We start from the raw sequence: 10,523 nt of genomic DNA on the forward strand, positions 1-10,523 counted from the left end.
TTGGCTTTGGAGCACCCAAGGTCCAGCCTGGAGATGTTGATTTAAGGATTATCCACAAGAACAAATATTCAGAATACTGATCTTAAATATGCATTAAGGTCTTAATTCACTTTTAAAAATAAGTGCATATTGTATCTAGAGGCATAAAGGGGGACCAACGCATATTTTAACAATGACAATACAAAGGGGTTATGTCTGGCTGTTTTTCAGTGGTGCAAAGGGTTAACACGCTTGGCTACTGAAAGGTTAGAGGTTCAAGTACCTCCTAAGATGGGCCTTGCAATCTGCTTCTAGTACATCAACCATTGAAATCGCTATGAAGTACAGCTCTACTCTTACGCAGGTCGTCAACGTGACATCAACTGGATCACAAACTTCTTGTTAACTGCCCTCGAGTTGGTTCTGACTCGTTGTTGTTAAGTGCTGTGTAGTTGGTTCCAACTTATAGAGACTCTGTATAGGGTTTTCAAGGAGTGGCTGGTGAGTTTGAACCACCGACCTTGCTGTTCAAACTGACTTTGAGGTCGAGTGCTTATCCTATGGCACCACATCAGGACTCCCGGTTCTGACTCATAATGCCCCTGTATAGTGTTTCCAAGGAGTGGCTGGTGAGTTTGAACCACCAACCATACTGTTCAAACTGGCCTTGCGGTCCAGTGCTTCATCCTACAGCACTACATCAAGACTCCAGATCACTAACTGGTGGTGGTGTTTATGTGCTGGGAGTTGGTCAGTTCTGACTCTTAACAACCCTGCATAGGGTTTCTGAGACTGTAAATCTTTACAGGAACAGAAAGTCTCATCTTTCTTTCACAGAACAACTGGTAGTTTTGAATTACTGACCTTTGAGGTTAGCAGCCTTACTCGCAACAACTATGCTATCAGATTTCCTCTAACCAGAGCATCCAAATTTGCACTCTTCTCAATGAATGAACAGTTATTAAATCTCTAATATATCCTAGAATTGACAGTGCACCTGATAGGATCCCCAAAGTATTGCACAGGTGGCAGACTATTCATTGCACAGGTAGAAGAATATCTTCTAAATGACTGAGCTCAGGACTGTCACGGTAACCCAAGTGGGAAACCTGGTTTTGTGATCCAATGATAAAGAACAAAACTTTCTGAGCTCTGAGTCTTTGCACAGAGAATGAAATTGAATGGAAATGATGCCCACGGGGTGAGAAGTGAAGCAGGGATTTGAAACCAAGGTTGTCAGATACTTTGCTTCACTTTTCTCAGGGCTACCCTTGCTGTCTTGCCTCAGGTGCAAGGGAGTCCTTGAGTGAGCTGGGCCCCTTTGACAGGTCGCTGTGACAACACTGCAGACTAAAGGATGCCTGGTCTCCCCACTTCCTGCAACCCAAATACTCCCAGCAGCTTCTCACAGGCTTGCAATCCCCACCAGGAGACTTAAGGATGGTTTTGGCTCAAGATCATGACAGACACAAAGTGCTCCCAGTTGTGGGGCTATTGACTAATTACACAGAGTGAGTTAGCTCTTGATAAATAATTAAGTCATTCCCTGGAAAAACTGAAACATAAATGTGTAGGTGGGGAAGGACAGAGAAAGGGAGCAAAGAAAGGACCCAGTAGGGGAGGTCAGAGAAGGGAAAGAAGGGAGGATCCACCAGGGGGCCACATGTGGGTTTTGGGGTGTCCTGGAGTCACAAATGGGAGAGAGAAGCATGGAAAATCTCACTTGCTTTACCTTTTGGCAGAAGCTAGTCCTAAATGACTTGAAATGAGGCAGCCAAGTTTAGATGTTGGTAGAAGTCATTTGCTCTGAGAGTTTCTGTGGTGGTTACACCCCTGCAGACATCAGTGGACAGGACTTCCTCGTGAGCACGGACAGGGTAGTGAGAGCTCACAGGCCGTTTAGCTTCAGTGGGGGACAGACACTGTAGGTGGATGCCACTGCAGTTTTCCCAAGCTGTGAAGATGATGGATGTGCTAATGTTATCTGAGCATTTAGCATTTTCCAAGGAACTCTAGTGGCACAGTGAGTTAAATGTTGTGCTGCTAAATGAAAGGTCAGTGGTTTGAAGCCACTAACCACTCTGTGGGAGAAAGATAAGATAGTCTGAACCCATAAAGATGTATAACCTTGGAAACCCTAGGGATTATTCTTTTCTTTATATCACTGAATCAGGATCTACTCAATGAGTCAGGATCTACCAAGCGTAATGGCAATTTAAGGAATTTGCCGTCTATCACGGTCTTGGGCCAAATTACTCAATTGCCAGGCTGCCTGCTCAGGGCCTCATTTAATCCTGAAGATAACACTGGTTTTTGTAACGTGCTGTAGCATTGAGCCTCACTCATACCCTTCTATAGCTTCCAAGGAGTGGTCGGTGGTTGGAACTGCTGACCTTGTGTAGTACGTTCAATATTATTGTTGTTAAGTGTGTTGAGTCACTTCTGACTCATAGCGACCCAGTGTAGGATTTCTGAGGAGTGGCTGGTGAGTTTGAACTGCTGACCTTGAGGTTCAAACCAGTCTTGCAGTCCACTCTATATCCTACAGGGCCACACCACATTCAATATTAGTATCCCTCATTTCCTAGTGAAGAAACAGAGAGGTTAAAGAGCTCCCTCCAAGTCACTACAGAGCTGGGATTCAAATCTAAGTCTTTTTATTGATTTTTTGTAGACTGTGCAACCCTGCCCACTATACTCATGGGCCTGACCATCAGACATATCCTCCTTCCTATCAGGGTGGGGAGCAGACAACTACAATTCCCCAAACCCTAGTTAGACACTGTTCTTGTTGTTATTAAGTGCTGTTGAGTCAGTTCCAACTCATAGCAACCCTGTATAGGGTTTCTGAGGAGCAGCTAGTAGGTTTGAAGTGCCAACCCTGTGGTTAGCAGTCCAGTGCTTGTCCTACAGAACCACACTGGGACCCCAGTGACTGTACTATGTGTATATCAATCAAATACCAAATGACTGTTAACAAGTTTTAATATAAAACGGACCTTTATTGAAATTAAAAAAGAAAAAAAAGACAATTTGAAAAGTGTCTTTAATTATAATGTACCTGGCGTTTACATGTAATTATACTTTTATGTGTAGCTTGAATAGGTTCATTACATATAAACTATAAGATATTACAAGTTAAACTCCAGCTGTTTTTGAATACTCAGACTTGAAATACCACCAGTAGAAATACACAGAAAACATATACCCATTCCAGTTCCTTAGGTATCATTACCAGATGAATGATCAAGATCTTGCCACAGAAGAGGATTGTAAATATGCATCAAATTGAAACTTATTAACACGATAACCGTATTGCTTTGATTCCTGAAACCTAATTACTAATTAGACGATTAAAAGTAACATATGTCAATTATATAGCACTTTTCTTCCGAAGAGTTCAAATCATTTGCATTTGTCTATATGTATATCTCGCTTGTCCCCATAACATCCCTATGAGGTAGGCAATGGTTGTTGATCATTATCCCCATTTGGATATGGAGAAACGGAGGCACAGAGAAGCTACATAATTTGCTCAAAGTCACACAATAACGTTGCTGTTGGAACAGGGACCGCATGTCTCCTGTCTCAAAGATCAATGTTTCTCTTTAGACTAAATTGTCCTCTCTGAGAAGTTAACTTAACACTTCAATTTATGTTTCTAAAGTATTTTAAAAAATGTGCATTTTTCTCCCCCATAAAAATTGTAGAAATATTATAGGCCTGAAACAAATACTCTGAGGTGGAGTTCTGTACTCTTCTAGCAAGAGCTTATGGAAGTTACTATTAGGTCAATCTAAGGAGCTTCTTTTCTCTGCTAAAATAAAGTTAGAAGTCTAACAACTTTAGAAGAAGCCTGTTTTTCAGGACCACTAGTAAATGGTCATGAAGAAGTCCACAGAAATTTAGAACATAGTATGGTTCCAGGACAAATAAGAAAATCTGATATACAAAAAATAAATAAATAAAAGCAAGTAAGCTTTAGGGTTGGTATGTGAACATCACGCCAAATGCACTTCTGTGTTTTACATGGGAAATACATAGAGACGTGTCAAAGTGTTGTTCACAATTCTTTATAGTTTTAAGCGTGTTGTTTCAGTCTCTTCACCTAGGACTGAGCACTGCAGTCTTTCTGGGAAATTTTCATAGCCTAAAAGGAGAGCCAGAGGTAAAAAGACAATTTTTCTGAAGCTCAAGAAAGGAAAAAGAAACAGCCTGTTTTAATCTTGTGAATTCCAACTTGTTTGGCCATAAAACAAATTAAATCAAACCACAACATTATAATGAGAGAGTTCTGAACTGTGGTCTCCAGGGACTGGCTCTCTTTTAGCCTTAACTGTCCTATGTAGAAAGGAGAGCTGGTGGCTCTGTAGGATAAGCATTGGACTGCTAACTGCAGGTCAGCAGTTCAAACCCACCCGAGAAGGCTGTTTCTGTAAAGGTTTACAGCCTCAGAAATCCTATGAAGGGTCACTATGAGTTGGAATCGACTCCATGGCAGTAGGCTTGATTTTTGGTTTGGACCTATTTAGAGTATGTAGTTAGACTAATAGGTGGACATTTAAAAATTAAATGTATAAAGAGAATGAATGGATATAAGTTCTATTCGTTTGAAGAAAATTACACTCTAGAATATTTCTTCAGATAATTAATTATGATGACATACTGAAGTCAAAAAAATCAAAACTAAACACACGATGGATTCTGAAGAGAGCAGTGGAAACCTCAGCTGGTAAGTCAGTGTTTCATTCTGTTGTGTACAGCGTTGCTGTGAATTGACACTGACTCAAAGGTACTTAACAAGAAGTACCTAAAATTCTCTGGGTACTGATCATTTATCAGTTACCATTCTAGACTTGTATCTAAAAGGCTGGCAGCTCAGCCCAACTAGAGGTGACCAGAAGAAAGCCCAACTATCTCCTTCCGAAAGATCACAGTCATTGAAACCCTAGGGAGTACAGTTTTATTTTGACAAACATGGGGTCACTTTGACTTGGAGTCCACTTCATGGCAAATGGTCAAAAAGACCTAAAAAGTACTTCTTTTCTAAATCCAAAATCAAAGATTTGGCCTATAATTGGTATGTTCTCAGGATCTGGTAACTCCACTGTTAGGAGCTTGAACATTCTCAGTTTTCTTGAAACCTGAGAGAGTAAAAGCAAACTAATTATAGCTAACAAAATTCAGATAAGCACTATTTCCTTGGTTAGGAGTGGTGGTAAGGTGGTGTAATAGCTATATGGCTAAAAAAATTATACTCAATTTACTTTAAAATGATTAATTCTTCTAGGAAAGAGACTTTCCCCACAAAATAACCAGCAAGTACATGGTTCATCAAAACTTTTGTAAAATCATCCCCAGCATCTGGTTCCATCTTGGGAGTGAAGCAGAAGTTGGAAAGAGCTGTCTGCTCCCTTGGCCACATTGACGTCTGGCACTGCGCTGGTTGCCAAGGTGCATAATACTAGGGCATTGCCATCAGTGTTGGAAAAGGTGAATAGGAACATGGGTGAAAACACAGGTGAACTGGAGGGGGGAAGAGACCCAGGGCAAGTACTGTACAAAGTGGCAAGAGAGCCTTTCACATGCCTTCTTTGACTTATCCTCAAAAGGACTAGAGTTAAGTAGGAGAATAATGATAAGATATTGAAGTCAATTTTTAGATTAAAAACTGAGATAAAAAAAATCCTTAATACTAAAAGCAATTTCCGTGCTATTTTATGAATTGGTCAAATTGACCATTACAAATGCTGTTTAAGGCACTCAGTAAAAATACCTCTAAGTGTCTTGGATTATTGGACTATTTTTAGTAAGGGAAATATTTTTAAACTGAGGCTACCTTAGAGATAATATTTTACTTTTGGAAGAAACTATTTTTATGAGGGAAAAATGCATAAATAATGCAATGCAAATTCCTATTTGATTTTCAAGAACTGATTTTTGTTTAGTTACGTTTCAGACTTCCCTTGACTGGAGGTATGTAAATACAAAACATTTACTTAAAAGATAACAATGTTAAAACTTATACTTTTTCCAATTTAACATACAGAAGTTTGAGGAACAACAATTGCCAACATTTAAAATATATTATACCAAGTGATCTGAGACAACCAGAGTATGATGCATTTTTGAAAAATACCCACAGTATATAGGTGATAAAAAAATTCTAATCTAACTGCACTGAGGTAAATCATTACCAAATTTAACAGTTTGTGACATTATCTTTTTAAAAACAATAATTGTATTTCTCATTTCATCTGACATTGAGAGGAATCGGAACTACCATTTTTCAGTACAGTAAATTAAAATAAAGGCAGAAAGTAGATAAACAATACAATACAGGAAGTTCTCAGGAAATGGAGTGAAATCTATTCCTGTGTCTTTAAAAATTTGTAGGTCTTTTAGAGTAGGTACATATTGTCCTTATTTAGCCTTAATTTAGTACAAGAAAAGGCTGAAAACTTTGCAATATTTTAAAAGCTACATGTGCATCAAGTGAAGGTGACTGTAATGAAGAATTTGTTTCAAGTGGAATTGGTTTAATCAATTCAAAATGAGGGAAGATGTATGTAACATTAAAGGACAAGTAGGAGTTGTCCATAAGTCACATATTTGTAACCAGGGGACTGCTTGTATTTTATATATATTAAAGACTGGGCATAAACACAGGTTTAAAAATTAACAGTAGAAAAAAAAATAACACTTATGAATGTTTGTTCTCTTCTGGACCATGATTTTTAATTTATTTTGGTAATTCCAGATAGAGTTGAACTCATCATGGATCTGGACTTCTCTTAAGTCAAACACTTTCAGTCCAAGTGTGTTCAACTTGCCTAACCCACTGTCAAGAATAACGAATTTAAGAAAAAGCACAATACAAAGCAAGAAAATACTATTACAGGACAAGGAATTTAGATTTCACTGCAAATAAAGTCGAATTTGACATTACAGACACATATTCCTATTTTTCACGTAAGTCACGTAACACCAAACATTACACTTTAACTTTTTCCAGTTACACAGTATGAGTCTGTCAAGACTTTCTTTAGGAAACAGCCATTCATATCTACTGTGTTTGCAGCAGCCAGTTACTAAACTGGCCGAGTACCAGAAATTAACACTGTAAACAGAATGGCAACACTAGATTACACCAACTTTCATGAACTATTACAAGGTGCACTGAAACAAATGCCATTTACTCATTTACAAAATCCTATTTAGTCTTGCACTGATGCTCTGAAATTACAGCCATATAATTTCAGAGCAGGTTTTGAACATTACTGCTTATTGATTCTCTCAGTAAAACCCAGTAATTTCTAAAAGGAATGAAATAAAATGCCAACACGTGGCACCTGCCTCTGCTGTCTTTGCTCTAATTCAGCTCTTGGTTACTTCCTTGAACCTTTAGGACATATCTGGCCTCAACCACCTAACTGAGAAGTATATATATTGACATGGCCTTGGTTCCAAGTTGAATATGTAAGATGGAACCAGTGGTTTGCAATCTGCTGCTAAACTAAAGGCTGATGATTTGAATCTGCCCTGGGGCTCTGCAGAAGAAAGGCAGACTGGCAAACTGCTGCCACAAAGATTACATTTGTACTCTGCAATGCATGGGGTTGCCAGAGGTTGGAACTGACTGCAGGGCAAGGCAACAATAGCAACAACAATAATCGTAAAATAAACCAATCTTGAAAGACAGTATTTTTCCAGCTGAAAGAATTATACAGGAAATTTAAAATCTGAATATGGTAATTAGAAAAAATGCAAGTTACCCTCACTTTACCAAACGAAAACTATTGGAGAACTGTTTCTTCTAGTCCTTCTATTATGACAAAAATTCATCATACGCTAGGATGAACATTCACAATATGTTCTGTAAGTGTCTTAATTAATTCAGTACAAAAGCTGTGTCAGTCAACCATGTATGGGTAGATGTATGCAAAAGAAACTAGTTAAGTCAATAAATGCTGTAATTAGAAAAATGAAAATCAAGTAAGAAAAACAAAGTCACATTCTGAGGTTAAATTTCAGTTCTTTGTGTTGAGTACCTATCATTAATTTGTTGTTGATGTTAAGTGCCACTGAGTCAGCGCCGACTCAGAGACCCTGTATAGGGTTTCCGAGGAGCACCTAGTGGGTTTGAACTGCTGATCTGTGGTTCAAACTGACCTCGTGGTCCAGTGCTTTATTTTACACAAGGCCACACCAGGACTCCATTAACTCTTGAATTTTGATGGCATCTAAGTCAGTAATTAGTTTTGTCTTACATATATAGCAATACCTTTAAAAACTTTTACAGACCTAGTGATGTAACTAGTTCAAAACAGGTTAAAAAAATGTATACAACATATTTGCAATAATTATTTTCTTCTGGAATTTAAAATTTCCTAATATTTAACAAAAAATAGGATACACTTTTCTGCTGAACATATTTGAAAAAATAGGAAAAACTACATGCAAAATGTGTCCAACTTTCAAAATATCTAAATAATAAAAAAAAAAAATCCTCTTTTTAGGCAAATTAGGTTTATAATTCTTGCTTATAAGTAAAAATTTATCTACAATTTATTTTTACCTTTTTGTATAATTTCATATACTATAGATTATTATAACTGAATGCATAAAACAGATGTCAAAATTGAATTTTAAAGGTAAATTCCCTTTCTTTTGAGAATTACTTTTCATACATTTAAACTCTATAGCATTTATTTCAAGATGAAGCTTTCAAAAAAAAAGCCTTTTTTTTTTTTTCCAAAAAGGCTTTTGCCTGACTTAAAGATTCAAGCACAGGTTTTCAAGTGATCAAGGAAAGTGATAAAATTTATGAAATGCTGTACCACAGGGGTGAAACAATGGCAGTACATTAATAAATAGACCTCCGTAAAGTACCCCATGGCCTGAAGAACAGAGCTGTCTTCCCAAAGTGGACTCTGTTTCTTACTCTCCTGCCATTTATGCTTTCAGGGTTTGTACTGAGAATCTTCTAGTTCTTTTAAAAGTATACTTAAAACTCTCGATATCACAACTTTTTCTTACTGCTGGTTCTCAAATCAAGAGCAATAGTTCAGTGCATATTCTTTTGGCAACATTGCCGAAGCAGTATTTGGGGACTGAGAATTTTGACAGTGGGATTTCAAGACGATGTAAGTATTTACAATGAGCTTCCATCTCAAGAAATGGGCTTACACTTCAGAGATTTTATCTGTTTTTCTGGTGATAAGTCAGACATTATGAAATATAATCAAACCTTTTGAGTCATAAGGTGTCATAAAGAACATTTACTCTAATCATGCACCATGTGATGTGGCTCTGACCATGTACTAAAGGAACTCCATGACATGATAGACTGTCATTCATACTAAGTAATGACATGACTGGGCAAAACAGGGCTTATGACAAATGTAAATTTAGACAAGGGCCTTGCCCTTTCTTGATAAACTTTTCTCCAATCCAAGGATGTTCTACTATTATCTTCTAAATCAATCATGGATAGGACATTTTCATAGAAGACATCAGGTTGAAAAATGCCAACCACCAACCAGTTTACCCCAAAGTAGTTCACATTACCATTTCAGAAGTATAATTACAGAGCACTTGCAATACTAAGCCAAGAATGCAAGGGATGTCAAAGCACGCCTGTACGTGGGTCTTTGCGATTTTCAACATGTTTCGTCTTCTGCATTTCATTCTTTGTCATGATGAGTGAAAAATCATTATATTTGAAGTCACAGATACCATAGCAATACAGAAATAATTGCTAATGTCTCCCCTTTATGTCTAGAAAAAGTCCCATTTCTGTAAGCTATATTTCATAATAGGACTTCAACTAGGTTCCTTTTAAAATGAAAAGTGAACAAGTTTTCCAGTGTTGGCCACATAAGCTCTTTGTATAATGTCACATTATTGGTCTCATAAGATATGATTAAATTCAAACCAGACGGAGCTCTTAATAGGAGTTATTTCAGTCATTGATTTTTGTAAAATAAAAGAAAACCTCAATTGACAATTTGCATTTGCAAGCACTGGACCGTGGAATTCATCATTTTCTTAAAATGTAACTGGACTTATGAAATTATGGTAACTTTAAGAGGTTCATGCTTCACAAAGTGATTCCTAGTCTTATTTTGTTCTTCTGTCCATTTTTATCATTTCAAAAATTTCAATACTGCTTGCCACAAGGCACAGAAAATGATTATTTTCTGCTTATACCATTTATTAATCTATTGATTCAGATGATTTTGACTGGGAGTCATTAAAAACCCACAATGTTTTAAACAATAGGTTAGAAAACTGGTAACAACTTCTTATAATTATTTAACTTATGTGCTTTATGGTGTCTTTTCAAAACTAAAGTATAAATCATTGTACATAAAATCAAAATAGTAAATTACATTTTTCTGGCACTTTTCTAGAAATTAGGCAGTAAACATAAAGCATCTTATAAATTTATATAACAAAAATAAATGTTTATATTTTAATCTTATATAGATTCCCTTAGGGTAATTACCTTAGGGTAGCAGTTAACTTAAGAAATTCCACAT

Source organism: Chrysochloris asiatica, unplaced genomic scaffold (assembly GCF_000296735.1).
Source record: "Chrysochloris asiatica unplaced genomic scaffold, ChrAsi1.0 scaffold00001, whole genome shotgun sequence".
NCBI lineage: Eukaryota > Metazoa > Chordata > Mammalia > Afrosoricida > Chrysochloridae > Chrysochloris > Chrysochloris asiatica.